Source organism: Rutidosis leptorrhynchoides, chromosome 2 (genome assembly GCF_046630445.1).
Source record: "Rutidosis leptorrhynchoides isolate AG116_Rl617_1_P2 chromosome 2, CSIRO_AGI_Rlap_v1, whole genome shotgun sequence".
Taxonomy (NCBI): domain Eukaryota; kingdom Viridiplantae; phylum Streptophyta; class Magnoliopsida; order Asterales; family Asteraceae; genus Rutidosis; species Rutidosis leptorrhynchoides.
Window position 1 is genome coordinate 515,188,050 of NC_092334.1, and position 16,829 is coordinate 515,204,878.

Here is a 16,829-nt window from a genome sequence, read left to right on the forward strand (position 1 = left end):
AAGTCTGGAATAGACTATGCGATACTTATGCTCCAGTGGCTTGTATCACTACCATTAGACTACTGATTACATCGTCTGCAATTCACAATTTAATTATTCACCAGATGGATGTGAAGACAACATTCTTGAATGGTGATTTGGATGAGGAGGTTTATATGAACCAACCTCAAGGCTTTGTCATGCCAGGTAATGAAAGCAAGGTGTGCAAACTTGTGAAGTCCTTATATGAATTGAAACAAACACCTAAGCAATGGCATCAGAAGTTTGATGAAGTGGTTTTATCTAGTAGTTTTAAATTAAACCAATCAGATAAATGTGTATATAGCAAATTTTATGATTCTGGTAAAGGAGTTATAATTTGTCTATATGTTTGATATCGGCTAAAAAGTCATGTTTTTACCCCGAAATTGAGTCCCAAAAGCATAAAGTTCAAAACTTTGTGGGCAAAATAATCGCTTTTTCTGTTAAATTTGTAGATAAAGTAATTACAAAGACGATGCAAAAAGAATCAAGAGAAACGGAACTAAAACGAAGATTCTAGAGCGAAAACGGCGAAAGACAATAAATCAAGTTACGATACAGTAAAATCAGCTGACCAAGCAAGCCAAACGGCCTGCCAAATGGCTTGTCTGGCTCACAAATGGCCTGCCACACGGCCAGGTTAAACGGCCCCTGCAAACGGGCTGGTCTGGCAAACGGCCCCTGCAAACGGCCTGCCAGCCGTTTGCAGGAAAATTCCAAGTCTATTTAAAGGCTTTTTGTCATCCAATTTCAACACACCTCTCCTCACTCTCTCACTACAATACACTTTCTCTCACTAGAGCTTTCAAGGCCTTCTCACCTCCGAGCGGGAAATTAAGTACCCGGATGCGAACGCCGAAGATTGTAATAGGAGCGATCTAGAGGATGTCAGCACTTGTAATGGTCCAGATCTCGTCTGTAAACGGTGAACGCTTTCCTTAATTTGATAAAGTTATCTTGTTATCTTAAGTTTCTTTCATCTTGCATATCTATCTATCTGTTACAAATGTTTATTATATATTGAATAATTTATCTGAAACTTATCCTACTGTTATGCTGAAACCTTGACGATTTAGAAGTTTAATTTACGAATCACCATTTTCGCTTATTCACGTGGCTATAACCTAGTATTAGGACCTGATCGACCCTAGGATATAAGGTAAGTAGTTATGTGTGCTTAACGTCACAATAGGTATATCGTACCTACGTATGGATAACCATTTATTCGTCAAAGAAGAGCTGCCCATTTAGGTTGTGATTAGAGTAGGCAATATAAAGTTCAGTGAACACTGGCTTGCTCAGAAGCATGATTCGCGTCAGAAGCAATGTTCTTGGGATATTGTAAGATGATCCTGGGTTGAGTAAGTGATTGCAAAGGAGAGACTTCTAATCCAATTAGCAGTACATTAGAATATCTAAGATTGCACATCTGTTAATGTTAAGGCATATCGTAGTATTAAGTGGTGGAATATTGCTTTAGTTAGACCAACTAGGATTAAGAAAAGCTGAGACTTTCCTTTAGGAATATATCACTTTATTCATGTACCTAGGATTCTATCCATAAGGTCGTTTAAACCCTCTAAGGTTAACGTTGGGAGTAGGAATATCCGTCTTAGCCAGAATCTTCAAAACCTAAACTCTCAGTGACAAATTAGTTAGGTTCATAGCCTAGTTGATTGAGGTTTAGTGTTTATTCTAGGAAGTTAAACCTTTGTGATAGTTTCTCATCAGAATTTTATTCTACATACCTATATATCTCTATCTTTACAGTTAAATTATAGTATTAGTAGTTAATATTAATCTATCACCTCTTGTCACTAGGGTTAACTATATAGGCACTTTTGTCCCACGTTACTGAGCAAACATACAAAAATACGAACCTGAGTTATATTTACCATTTACTCGTTAAAAGAAAGACAAGTAGGTGAGTTATAGCTAGGGAACCCCAGCTAAATATAAATGATAAAACTGTTACTCTCGTTTTGTAGCTAATTCTGACGTGTTGCGACCTAACGACACCGCACAAATAAAACCGTCCGTTTTGGCCATATCATAAGAGGTAGTAAGTTTTTGGTGCCGCTACCGGGGACCTTATTTTCTGTCTGTTAAGGTAATCTTTGATTCTATCAAAATATTTGAGATTCTTGAGTGGTGTCTAAGAAAGACAATTATACACGGACTTGGTTGTTGGATTTTTCGAACAGTCTCCAATTATATTGGAACCAAAAGGATCATGCCTCTCTGTTGTTGGCCTGGCCACTTGTTTCAAAGATAAATTGATAAGAAACACACATGCTTAACAAACAGGGAGTTTGTCGGTATAGGATTTAAAGTCGTCATTATAGTAAACCTTTTTAAAGCTATAAAAACAAAATATTAATTATGGTATTAATTTATGTAGATTCCAGTTCAAACTTAACCGACTACGAAGAAAGTGCGAAAGGCAGTTGCTCTCCTACGACTTCGGAAACCGGAGAAGTTTTCTTTTATAAAACCAAAACAAATCTAAACCCTGATGAATCTCATCAAGAATTAGTTCTTGATCCTTGTAGTCCAAGAAGCCGGATAATTTCATCTGACTTAGAGATTTCATTGCTTTTGGATAAGTTTTACTCAAATGAACCAGGATTCGACCCTCTTCACGATCCAAAAGGGAGGCTCAGTCTTAACGAACTCCTGATTATGGAAGATGAAATACGGAAAGAATATCCAACTATTTTCAATTATCCAGACTTGTTTGAATTTAATCCCAAAGAGAAACGACACATGGATAAAACAAAAGCTCCGTTTACTGGAAATCTGTTAAATCCTAGTAGAAGGTTAGACGTCTATAGAGAATTCATTAGGCACCTCTATTCCTCAGACTTCCCGTTCTCAACATTTCAAATCAATCTGTTAAAAGAGCTGCGTTCTCAAGTTCGTTCTCTTCACAAACTGTTAAAAGAATGTGGGATGATATTTTTGTCAAGTATCGGGATGCAGAAATTGATTTCAAATTCGATTTAGAGTCATTCGTCAGTTTTCTACCTCACTTCAGTGATAAGGAATTTTCTCCAATTCATATAAACCGTTATGTCGCTGAAATGATTTCTGAATTAGAATTTTGGATTGAAAGCAAGAAACCTAACCCTATTTCAAAATATGGAAATTGAGATTTCTTTTACTTTGATCCAGCCTCATTCCTCATCAAAAGATTAATTGAAGTTTTTCCGGATTCAACCGAGGAAAGAATACATCAGAATTTCTTCGCAAAAAGAAATGAAATATATTCTGAACTCGTACAAATCCTCACTATGTCAAAATTTCCATTTACAACTCCGCAAAGAAAGATCATTCAGGAAATATCTGAAAACTTTAAATTTACTATCGGTGATCCTGACTGCGCGAAAGATCTTTTATTTCAAGACACAGTGTCAAAACTTCTTTTCGAGCTTAATTATCGAGATACTGGACCTAGAGATGGAATTTCGAACATTAAAAAAGTTAGAAGGACTTTGGTTAAACTTATGGAAGATATCGGAGATTTACAAAAGCGCGAGCGCAAAATGGTAAGTGATTTTGAAATATTTTCAGTACACTCCGCTGATTTACTCTGGATGGTCAAAGAAGCTTTAAACTTATCTATCTTTCCGCGTCATTTCTGGAACTTAGTTGTGGAACTTGTATAATTTGTGTTTTTAATAAAATAAAATATTTTAATTTTACTCCGTTCATTTGTCTTTTTCTTTTAAACTTTAGTTTAATTAATAAAAATAACCGGATTAAGATCCGAAGAAAAATTTTATTCATCTTTTATTAATCTAGTGAAATTTTAAAATTTTAATAATATAAAAATTCGCGAGTCGGTCGGGGAAATAAGCTCGTGAGCCGCACGGGCCCATTTTCTTTTCTCCTCCTCTTTTTCTTTCTTTTCCTTTTCTTTTTCTTCTCCCTCTTTTCTGTGTTCTTCGGCCGACGACCTCAACCAACACCATCACCATCAAATCTTGATCAATTTTAACGATTCAAAGCTCAAATCCGATTCTCTTGTGCCTCCTAAACGCGTTTCCATCATCAATTTTGCGTAAAAGGTACTCTTTCACGATTAAAATTCGAGTTTTTACTCGGAGTCAAATTTTTGACTTTTGAAAAAAATTGTGTTTTATGCCCAATTTTGAATTCCTTTATGCTTAGTTAGATAATGTGATTGATGTGTGTTAGTTTATAGGTTCGATTGAAGCATTTTGGATAGTTTTTAGCTCTCGATTCGTTAGTTTAGGTTTTAGGCTAGGAATTGGTGAAATTTTTAGAAACTTGATGTTTTGCTAGAATTTAGGCTTAGTGACTCATTTAGAATGCTTAGAAACTAATTTTGGAACAATTTAGGCTTGTTTGCTTGAAAATTGATGTTTTGGTAAAACTACACTTAATTAGGCTTAGGGTTATTTCTATAGTTAAGACGTTTTTAAAACTTAGGATTGCCTTAAAACTAGCCTAAATGAAGATATCATTGACTTGCAAATGAAAATTTAGCCTAGTCTTTGACTTTTCTTATTTTGTACATTTTTAAGCAAAATAATTATTTTTCGGTATAAACGGTCTTAATCCTTGGCTTAATAATGTTATAGCTAAAGTTTGATGATTAAAAATATTTAAGGTAATCAAAAATGGTCATTAGAATCGTTGTATGCTTAAAAATCATCACATTTTAATCAAAGTTGCTTATTACGACTAACTCGCTATAATTATTATTTTTAGCATTATTTGTTGCAATCACGGGTACGCTTTGAATTTTGCTTGAAAATAAGTTTGTAGTGAGATTAGATATTGTTTGCGGTAATTTTGGCTATAATTGACTATAACGGGAATTTGGAAAATGCCATTTTTAAAGCCCCTCATTTCAAATTTTTTTCGAAAAATATATGCATTTTTCAATTATAATTGTTATTTTAAGTCTTGTTATTTTGGAACATAACCTACATTACTTGACCTTTGCAGATGGCTAATTATTTACCGGAATAGTATGAGTTGCCCCATTACCTCCTCGGGCAAGATAACCCAGCGGAAAATGAACCGTTCATGAGGAATTGGATTAATCGACAAAAAGGGGCGAACAAATATATAAACTGGGTAATAATGGAACACTGTGGTTAGGCCGATGAGCTAAGATGAATTTTGAACTTTACAGCACATGGGAAAATCAACAGCGCATGGCAAAAGTTGTTTGAGATTCATGAAAAGGTGTATCAGGAGCCATACGCAGAATTCATGGCAACTTGGAGATTCGAGTCAAATGTTGACCAGGAGGAGTATAACAGTCACGAGTGCATCCATTTCCGCCATCAGAATAAGATGTATCACCTAACTCTTGCGCAGTTCGCAAAGCATCTAGAACTGTACAAGAAGTCACACCTTAACCGGTCTGTATTCAAAAGAGGGTACACCACCCTGAACAACATAGATAATCAAGCTTTCTGGCGCACCTACACCTCCGATAATGAAGCATGGAGGTCGAGTAAAAAGGCTTCAAACTTCACCAATCCCGTTCACCGCACTTCACCACCTCATCGCCAAAACCTTTAACCCGAAAACCCACATGGTGGTGTCGTCACCATTAATGATATGCGATTAATGCACACCATGATCCGCAACCAAAATATGCAAGTTGCACACCTTCTAGCCCAGACATTCACCAATGAAAGAAATGCCTCAAGAACAATTGTACCGGTTTTGGGAGTCGTTGTCACCAAACTCCTTCGCAGGATGCATATTTTAGGGAGTGTTGAGAGATTTGAGTATAGGACAGCAGCTGTGACGACCCATCCAAAACCATCATGTACGGATCACCAACAACAGGTCCATTACACGGTATATTACTATATGCTGTTTTAAAACAAGTTTTGCATTCATGAAAAGATAACGTTTTTACCAACGTCAAATGTTTTACAAAAGTAACGTGCTTCTACGAATAGAAAGCATTAACATAAGTACGTGACACTTAGGTCATTACAAACCATAGTTCGAATAAAAACATAAGTAGTGAATGCAAATTTAAAAGTCCATGCGTAAGAGACATCTCTAGTAATGCAGTGGAAGTCTAACACATCGAGTTTATAACAGCGGAAGCAATTTCATCTAAGCACCTGAGAAATAACATGCTTAAAAATGTCAACACGAATGTTGGTGAGCTATAGTTTTATTGTAAACAATAATGTAATGTAGACCACGAGATTTCGTATTCAAAATAATATGAAAAAGTATATGCTTAACCGTGGGCACTTGGTAACTAACTTAACGTAAAATAATATATCACCCCCTAAAAGTACACTTGGCGAGTGTGTTAAAACAGACGAAGTATTAAACACCCGTTAAATGCTAGCGCGACTAGCCCGAGTGGGGATGTTAAACCTTATGGATCCATATCTAAGATTCGCGTTCACCAGTTCATAAACCAATGACTAAACGTTACCGAGCTAAGGGGAAATTTTTTGCCGTTATGTCACCCACACATACATAAAGTTTAAGTACTCGTGTCTAGTAAGTTAAACATAAAAAGCGCATGTATTCTCACTCCCAAAAATAGTTAAAGTAAAAAGGGAGCTATAACTCACATTAAATGTGTGGTAAAATCGATACGAAAACGTAAGTAGTAAGTCGGTCCGAAAGGTCCTCAACCTAAGTCAAAGGTTACTAAGTCAGTAAATCGTCCTAAAAGGTTTAAAAGTACGTAAGTTAAGTCTTAGGTATCATCATTATCATCGTTATCATCATCATACGTAAAAGATAAAGTAAGGTTTTCAACAAGAATTGAGATCGAAATAAAGGGCTGACTTCGGACAGCCACTACGACCTCTACACAAACTGAAATGATGCGCGGTCAGTGGCCAAGGCTCTGTTTGTGAGTCCTCTTACCGCTATCCAATTTTCAGATCCTAACTCGATGTCATTTGACCGTGGCGATGGTTCAAGCGCGAGTAGGTCGGAAATTTAGCACGTCGTTACGAAGGCGTAGTGATTTTCGAAAGGCTATAAATCCTAAACCGTATATCGGATTTAGGCGAGTCTTAAACTAAAAGTCATATACTCAAACCGAACTATCTAGAAATCAACTTTCCAGAAGCCTCAGGAGTCTGATCAGACCCTAAAAAACAGAAACAAGTGCTCCGGTGGGTTTCTTGGTGTTTGATGCTCATCACGGTTCTCATCCTTTATGCGTATAAGCGTCAAGTGTACAACTCTTTGATGTTTTAGCATCATTATGACCAAGTTTTAACCATCAACACACAACTAAAAGTAAAAGCTAACTTTCTATAAGTTTTGAACATCAAAGTTGTCTCTTTATTGTATAAACACAATAAAGCTTCAACCTTTGTCCTTTTGATACAAGTTTATGCATCTTCATCATATGAGATTATGAAGACTTGATTTTTATCACCACAAAAATCATAGAAAGGTTCCAAGTAAGTGAGATCTACAATAATAACTTAGATCTCAAGTGTTAAGAAATCCTAAGCTAGAAAGCTTGAATTTTTACAAGATTAATGAGACCATAAGCTAGAAAGCTAAGATCTAGTAAGGGTAATGAGATCATAAGCTAAAAATCTTAGATCTAAACAAAATAATGAAACCCTAAGCTAGAAAGCTTGGATTTTTAATGTTCTTGAAGATCCTTAAAGCAAAAAGCTAGATCTACAAGTTACATGAAGATCATAAACACAAGTTTTGATCTTTTTAACAAAATAAAGTGGTCTTAAGCTTTAAAACTTAGATCCAACAAAGTAATGAAGATTCAAAGCTAGAAAGCTTGAATCCTTCATGTTCTTGAAGATTTCAAATCAAAGTTTGAATCTACAAGATGTAACAAGATCAAAAAGCTAAAAAGCTTGATCCTTTGATGATGATGATGATGTCGTGATTTAATAAAGAAAAAGAAGGAGAAGAAAATTCAAGAACTACAATTTTAGCGTGAGAAAGACTAAAGAGAAAATTAGAGAGCAAGTGTGTGTGAAATGAGAAGTAAAGCTTGAATTTATAGTGGTGGTGGGGGTAGTGGTGGCCGACGGTTTGGGGGACAAGGGGGACCAATTTTCTTTTGCATGGTGGTGGTACAAAGGTGGTGCTTATATGTTGGGATCCCATGCAACATGGTGTAGTAAAGGCACACAAATATGCTAGTAAGTTGGCTTATCTTTATGGGTTTTTGCCTTACATCTTAATGGGTTATAAGTCCATTAAAATTGGGCTAACTTAAAAGTCCATTAGCTAGAGTATGGTGAGCCTAAGTCCATTAAGGTAAAAAGTCCATTAAGACTAACTAGTGTGCATTAGTAAATCACTAAGCATAATTAAGCAACTAATAGGCCAAGCAATTGTCATTAGAAAATAACAATTAGTTTTAAGTAGTCATAATACTCCAATTATGACAAAAGTTTAACGTGTACTAAGTACGTAGCTCGTTTTAAACAACAAATGACACTAACGGCCATAAAAGCATTCGAGAATCAAGTTAAGTGATTAAATACTTAATAACACGTTGTAAGGTATTAACGAAAGTAATTAACATGAATAACGATCCCAGAATATAATATAGCTCAGTATGCACAAATACGCAGTTTCGTGAAAGTAATAAATATAAATATAAGTCGAAAAAGTCGGGTCGTTACATTACCCACCGGTTAAAGAAAATTTCGTCCCAAAATTTTAAGCTGAGGTAGATGGCAGTGTCGGGAAAAGGTGAGGATATTTCTGCATCATCTGGTCCTCTCGTTCCCAAGTAAACTCGGGTCCTCGTTTAGCATTCCAACTGACTCGGACAATTGAAATCTTGTTGTGCTTCAAAGTCTTGACCTCACGGTCCATGATTTCAACAAGTTCTTCCACGAAGTGGAGTTTGTCATCAATCGTAAGCTCATCAAGTGGTATGACAAGTTCTGGTTCGGTAAGACACTTCTTCAGGTTCGATACATGGAAATTGGGATGAACAGAACTTAATTGGATCGGAAGATCCAAACGGTAAGCAACAGGTCCAATACGCTCCAAGATTTCAAAAGGACCAATATATCGTGGATTTAGCTTCCCACGCTTTTCGAAACGGTTTACACCTTTCCAGGGTGCGACTTTTAACATTACGCAGTCACCCACTTAGAATTCGAGATATTTACGTCTAATGTTGGCATAGCTCCTTTGGCAATCACGGGCCGTCTTGAGCCTTGCTTGAATTTGAACAATCTTCTCGGTTGTTTCATGGATGAGTTCGGGTCTGGTGATTTGCTTATCACCTACTTCGGCCCAACAGATAGGAGAACGACATTTGCGGTCATATAAAGCTTCGAAAGGTGCAACATTAATACTCGAGTGATAACTATTGTTGTAAGAAAATTCGGCTAGAGGCAAATGCTTTTCCCAAGCTTTTTCGAAGTCAATAACACAAGATCGTAACATGTCCTCCAAGGTTTGAATCGTGCATTCGCTTTGTCCGTCAGTTTGTGGGTGATATGCGGTGCTCATGTCTAGACGTGTTCCCAAGGCTTCTTGTAAGGAACGCCAAAATCTAGAAGCGAAACGGGCATCTCGGCTGGAAATAATCGATAAGGGTACACCGTGACGAGATACAATTTCCTTTATGTACAGTTGTGCAAGCTTGCCTATCATATCGGTTTCTTTCATGGCTAGGAAATGAGCGGATTTGGTGAGACGGTCAATAATAACCCAGATGGTATCATAACCGCCTACCGTCTTTGTTAGTTTCGTGATAAAGTCCATCGTTATCCTTTCCCACTTCCATTGCGGGATTTCGGGTTGCTGAAGTAACCCAGATGGCTTTTGATGTTCGGCTTTGACCTTGGAACAAGTTAAACACTTTCCAACATAAGTAGCAATGTCATTTTTAAGGTTCGGCCACCAATATTGTTCCTTGAGATCGTGGTACATCTTACCGGCTCCGGGATGAATCGAGAGACGAGAATGTTCAAGCGTTCTCGAGAAATATTTTCATCTTTGAGAGCCTCGTCTTGGGCTTCACGGATTTGGCTATTGAGATTTGTGTGGATGATGATGTTTAAGGCTCGGACACGAAGACGTACCATTCTCTCCTTTCGGATCAAGGCATCAGTTACAACGTTTGCCTTTCCAGGATGGTAACGAAGTTCGCAATCGTAATTGTTCAATGTCTCGATCCACGGTCGTTGTCTCATGTTCAGTTGTTTATGATCGAAAATGTGTTGGAGGCTTTTGTGGTCGGTGAAGATGGTACTTTTGGTTCCGTAAAGATAGTGTCTCCACAATTTGAGTGCAAATACAACAGCTCCAAGTTCGAGATCGTGAGTCGTGTAGTTTCGTTCGTGAATCTTCAATTGTCGAGAGGCGTAAGCAATAACTTTCTTCCGTTGCATCAATACACACCCAAAACCATGTTTCGAGGCATCGCAATATACAACAAAATCATCGTTGCCTTCGGGAAGAAATAAGATAGGAGCAGTGTTAACTTCTGCTTCAGGATTTGGAATGCCGACTCTTGTTCGGCCGCCCAAACGAATTTCTTCCCTTTGTGAGTTAATGCGGTTAAAGGTCATGCAATCAAAGAGAAACCTTCTATGAATTTACGATAATAACCGGCGAGGCCTAAAAATTGACGGATATGAGTAGGAGTAGTGGGGGTTTCCCACTTGCTAATACCTTGATCGCTCACAATATGACCAAGAAATTGAACTTCCTTTAACAAAAATTCACACTTGGAGAATTTGGCATAGAGTTGTTCTTGTCTCAAGAGCTCAAGCACGAGTCGAAGATGTTGTTCGTGTTCTTCTTCGCTTTTAGAATAGATTAAGATGTCATCTATGAATACGATAACGAATTTGTCTAGATACGGCTTGCACACATGGTTCATAAGATCCATAAATACGGCAGGTGTGTTAGTTAAACCGAATGGCATCACGAGAAACTCATAATGACCATAACAAGTTCGGAACGCAGTCTTGGGGACATCGCTCTCCTTCACCCTCAACTGGTGATAACCGGACCGCAAATCAATCTTGGAGTAAATGCTCGATCCTTGCAGTTGATCGAATAGATCGTCAATCCTGGGAAGGGGATACCGGTTTTTGATTGTCAACTTGTTGAGTTCTCGATAATCGATACACATACGGAAATATCCGGCCTTCTTCTTTACGAACAAAACGGGAGCGCCCCAAGGCGAAGAACTTGGTTAGATAAATCCACAGTCTAGCAATTCTTGTAGTTGACTCTGAAACTCTTGTAGTTCAGAAGGTGCAAGTCGATTAGGTGCACGAGCTACAGGTGCAGCTCCTGGCACTAGATCGATCTGAAACTTCACTGATCGCGGCGGGGGTAATCCCAGTAATTCTTCTGGAAAAACTTCGAGAAATTCGTTTACAATCGGCACATAATCATGCTTTTCTCCTCAGTTTCCAATTTCTTCACATGTGCCAAGATAGCAAAATGCCCCTTTTTCATGACCTTTTGTGCCTTTATGCAACTAATAAGGTTCAGCTTTGGGCTACATCTCTCTCCGTACACTATTAACGGCTCACCATTCTCACGAGGTATACGAATAACCTTCTCTCCACAGACAACTTCTGCCTTCACTTTTGACAGCCAGTCCATACGGACTATCATGTCAAAGCTTCCCAACTTAATAGGTATCAAATCAATCTTAAAATCCACACCAGCTAAGTTAATTATACTTCCACGACAAATTTGATCAGCTTTCTCAAATTTTCCATTAGCTACCTCAACAAGATAATTCTCATCCAAAGGAACTAATGACCAATCTAACTTAGAGCATAAATGTCGACACATATAACTCCTATCGGCACCAGTATCAAACAAGACAGAAGCTAATAGTGTATTAACAGTGAATGTATCTGTAACCAAGTCAGGATCCTCGCTGGCATCTCTGGCGTTCATGTTAAAGACTCTTTCACGTGCTGACCCGCCATCCTTCTTCTTGTTAGGGCATTCATTCTTGAAGTGACCCTGCTGGCCGCATTCAAAGCACTTCCTTGGCGCATTGGGGTTCGCCTTCACAGCTGAAGTGTTGATCTTACAATACTTTCCGATGTGTCCAGTCCTCTTACACTTCTCACACACCACATTGCAGTACCCAGTATGATGCTTATAGCATCTCCTGCACTGAGGTAGGCTACTTTTGTAGTTAGGGTTAGGGCTTCTCCCCTCATTGCTTCCCCTAAAGTGCTCATGCCTCTTGACTGGATTCTGATCAAAACCTTTACCCTTGCTTCCATCCCATTTGCGCTTTCCATCACTTGCTCCAGACTCTGATTGCACCTTCTCTGGCTTTTGATGGATAAATTGATCCATCAAGGTGTGCGCCATGTGCATAGCTTCCGGGACAGTTCCTGGTTTTGAAGAAGTGACATTCCCTTGGATGTCTTTGGGAAGTCCCTACAGATACCGTTCCATCCACTTGTACTCAGGAGTAACCATTGTAGGGCATATTAAGGCTAATTCCAAGTATCTCCGATTATAACCATCAATATTAGTTCCTACGACCTTCAATTCCCAAAATTCCGCTTCCATCTTCTGAATTTCGGTTATGGAGCAGTATTCCTCTATCATAGCCCTCTTAAACTCTTCCCATGGTGTATCATATGCTTCGTCAATTCCTTGAGCCTGGGCGAGTGTGTTCCACGATGTCAAAGCGCCATCCGATAGTGTGCATGATGTGTACTTAGTCCTATTCGTGTCGGAGCATTTGTTAACACGAAACACTGACTCCAACTTTTCAAACCATCTTGTTAACCCAAACTGGCCCTTCCGTTCCACTGAAATTGTAGGGCTTGCAGCTCTGAAATTCCTTGTAAGTGCACCCATTCTGAACATTCTGGTTAGCCGGCGGAGCTTGTGGGTTGGCATTCGCCATAGCTGCGGCTACTCGAGCAGCCACCATTTACTCAAGTTGTGTTGCGGTGGGCATTTCTCTTGGACCTCTTCCGTTTGCCATTGATCTTCCAATCAAAATTTTGACCCAAGTCAAAATCCGTTATCCAATAATTAAATACGCTATAGTAATATAGTTAGCCACTATTTAACCAACACAATACATGTTAGCTAAGCATGGCAAACTAGTACGGATATCATAAAACCAACATGCAATAATTATAAGGAAAACGTTGCACAATAATCAAACAACATTAAGTTCTATTCATAATAAGAAAAGTTGCATACAACTTCATAAGTTTTCGTACAATACCCGAATGGAAACATGAAACTACTAATGAAAATACATAATGGAATCTAACACATCAGTCCTATGGGGATGGAGGATAAATGATGTCCATCATGTGGGACACCTGGTCCTCGAGCTTAGTCACTCGGGCACGTAGGGCAAGCATTTCCCTCATCAGCTTCTCGATGGTGGGAGATGCCGGTGGGGCAGGTGGTGCAGATGATGCAGGTGACACAAGTGGTGCAGATGGTGCAGGCGTAGCACCAGAAGTAGATGGTGTAGTACGGGTGACCTTACGCACAAATGGATCAGGAGGAAACGGTACAACCCGCTTACGGGCGGTGATCCTAACCAACTGTCCATGCGCGTTCACGAACGGCTTGCCTCCATTTACTTCCGGAATAACAGTACTGTCGTAGTGGTAACGCTTCTTCGGCGGGGTAGAGGGTGGCGGTACAGGCTCCTCCTCGGGGTCCTCCTCAGAATCCTCCTCGGGATCCTCCTCGTTGGTCTCGTCGGAAGATGAACTATCTAAGTCGTCTGAAGGTGGTGCAGGTGCATCATGTGCGGGAGAATAGGTTCGGCCGATGGTCATGATCCGATGTCTGCCAGGTGGAACCGGCACAACTCGTCCATCAGCGGTGCGTCTGATCCAGTGTCCACGTTCATTAAGAAATGGTCTGCCTCCGTTTACCCCAGGGATCACGGTACCATCAGAATGATACTGTGGCCCCGGGAGACTAGGGCTGGGTGGAGCTGGGATCTCCTCGGGATCCTTATCACTGTCAGAGATGACCATTAGATCAGGTGAGTGACTACTATCCCCAGAAGACGAATCACCAGAGTCGTCGGAGGGTAGTGGTAACGGAATAGGTGAGTCAGCAACAATAGTAGGTGAAGTAGCAGACGAATCTGAATCACTCTCCAAGTTAATGATAATAGGCGGTATGTCCGACATCTGAACAAGGAAAAATAACTTTTTCCCATGTCAGTAAGACATATAGCAAGCATGTAATCAGGCATAATAACTATAGCAGCCTAGATCATCTACAGCAGTACATAGCATGGCAATAACAGTATCCTACAACATTATCATGCAATCAAAAATAGATAGTGGTAGCATGCAGTAGCGAGAATAAACAGTAGCATACAACAATATCATATAACAGTAATAGTAAGCAGTATCATGTAATAGTTCCGCAGAAACAAGTAAACGATCAAGTTATAGATTAGCCCTATTAGTGAATCCTAATCGACTCGGTCAAGACACACTAATGCAGCCTAATTCCATACAATCGATGCTCTGATACCAAATGTGACGACCCGTTCAAAACCATCATGTATGGATCATCAACACAAGGTCCATTACACGGTATATTACTATATGCTGTTTTAAAACAAGTTTTGCATTCATGAAAAGATAACGTTTTTACCAACGTCAAATGTTTTACAAAAGTAACGTGCTTCTACGAATAGAAAGCATTAACATAAGTACGTGACACTTAGGTCATTACAAACTGTAACATCCTCAATCGGGCCTAGTTGTAAGATTACTAAAATGCCCTTAAGTATATGTTGTGTTTATATATGCTTTTATTTTTATTAAATGTTTATTATTATTTAATGAGATGGTTAGGACCAGTTTGTGACAAGGGTCACAGAACAGGTTTGTTTATTTAGTTTGGACTTCATTTGGGTTGCCAAATGATGTACGAAAGATATCAGATAACTGATATATAACCATGTGTTGCACAGTGTAGGAATTAAACCCAATTATGATCACTAGTGCAGCTCATTTCTTACACTTTCCAGATTATTCCCAACACACACCGTACCTTCACTCTCACCTACATCAAAACCCTAATCTTGAATCCTTGTTCTTGAGCTCAAATCTTTTACATCTTTGTGTTCTTTGTGATTTACTGATTCTAACAAGGTAAGAATCACAAGTTTTCATGCTTTAATCTTTGAGAAAATTGGGTTTTGTGTAAAGTTTTACAAAGTGAGTAATTTGGGTCAAAGTGGTTAGATTTGATGTTGTTTGAGTCCAAATCTTGTGGGTTTATGTTTCTACATGTTTAGTGTCTTTGATTTGGTCAGTTTTGAGGTCGTAATCGAGCTCTAGAGCAAGAATTGGATGAATTTGGGTGAAACCCGTCACTTTGTCTCCTGACACTCGACCGACCAACTCGACCATCGACCGAGTGTGTATGACCCACGGCCGAGTGTGTCTGTGAGAGACCATCGACCGAGTGACTAGACACTCGGCCGAGTGAGTGTAGACAGTCGGCCGACTGTCTATGACAGTCGACCAAGTGTCTTTGGCAGTGAAATATTTTACTAAGTGTTGATTTTTAGCCGTTATGCTGCCCGTTTGTATTTTGATGTTCAGGATGTAAATTTTAAAAGATGTAAATTTTAAAAGTGCATAAGTGTTAAGCAAAAATTTTTAACGGTCGCTTTTTGATACAAAAATTTCTGTACTGTGTTATTTGATGTTAATGGACAGTAACTAACTTGATTTGCCTTATGTTCAGGTGATAAGGATAAAGAAGCCGCTCAGTAGTAGATTATCTGAGCTGGTTGCTGGTATTTGGTGAGTGGGACTAACTGGAGAACATAGTATAGAGTAGCATGTTATATTATAATTGTCATGCTTGTTAGCTATACTAACTGATACAGTTAGTTAATACGTTGTGATGACTGCATGTTAGTTAATGCTTGTCTGCTGGAGCCCAGTGCGTCCCTATTGTGTGTTGGCCTCGGTAGGAGAGATCAACCTGCGGGTTGGGTTCCTCGTGTGGTGGCCTAGACAATCGTGGTGTATATATATGTGAATGACGCGCCCGTCGCGTGTGGATTATATATATACAACACGGTGGTGGAGGAACTTCTGGTAAGCCCCAGTCCGATCAGCTGGTGGTTAATGGTTTGGCCGAGCCGCCAGAGTCTCTGTAGACGATACTTGGGTGATGTTTGTGTGTTAGATTTTGTGACATGATTAGTATGACAGTTCCTGTATAATATTGCATGTAGTTAGTCGTACTCACTTAGCTTCATGCTAATTCCCTTCCATCTCCTCCCTGCAGGTTGTAGCTTTGTAGATATTGCTTTTGGGAGAAGACGGGCATGTCAATGTTATGTTTGACAGTGACTCTGATGAAGTCTTTTATCATATGAATTGTGTTCTTTTATAAACCAAATGTAATTACGTCTCTTCCGTTTAAAACATGTATGTTGTTATGATCACGTGATACTGTTAAAGTGTATTTGGTAATTAATAAATAAATGCTTCCGCCACGTATTTAAAAAAAAAATTAGCGGTGTCACACAAACCATAGTTCGAATAAAAACATAAGTAGTAAATGCAAATTTAAAAGTCCATGCGTAAGAGACATCTCTAGTAATGCAGTGGAAGTCTAACACAGCGAGTCTATAACAGCGGAAGCAATTTCATCTAAGCACCTGAGAAATAACATGCTTAAAAATGTCAACACGAATGTTAGTGAGCTATAGTTTTATTGTAAACAATAATGTAATGTAGACCACGAGATTTCGTATTCAAAACAGTAAGTAAAAGTATATGCTTAACCATGGGCACTTGGTAACTAACTTAACGTAA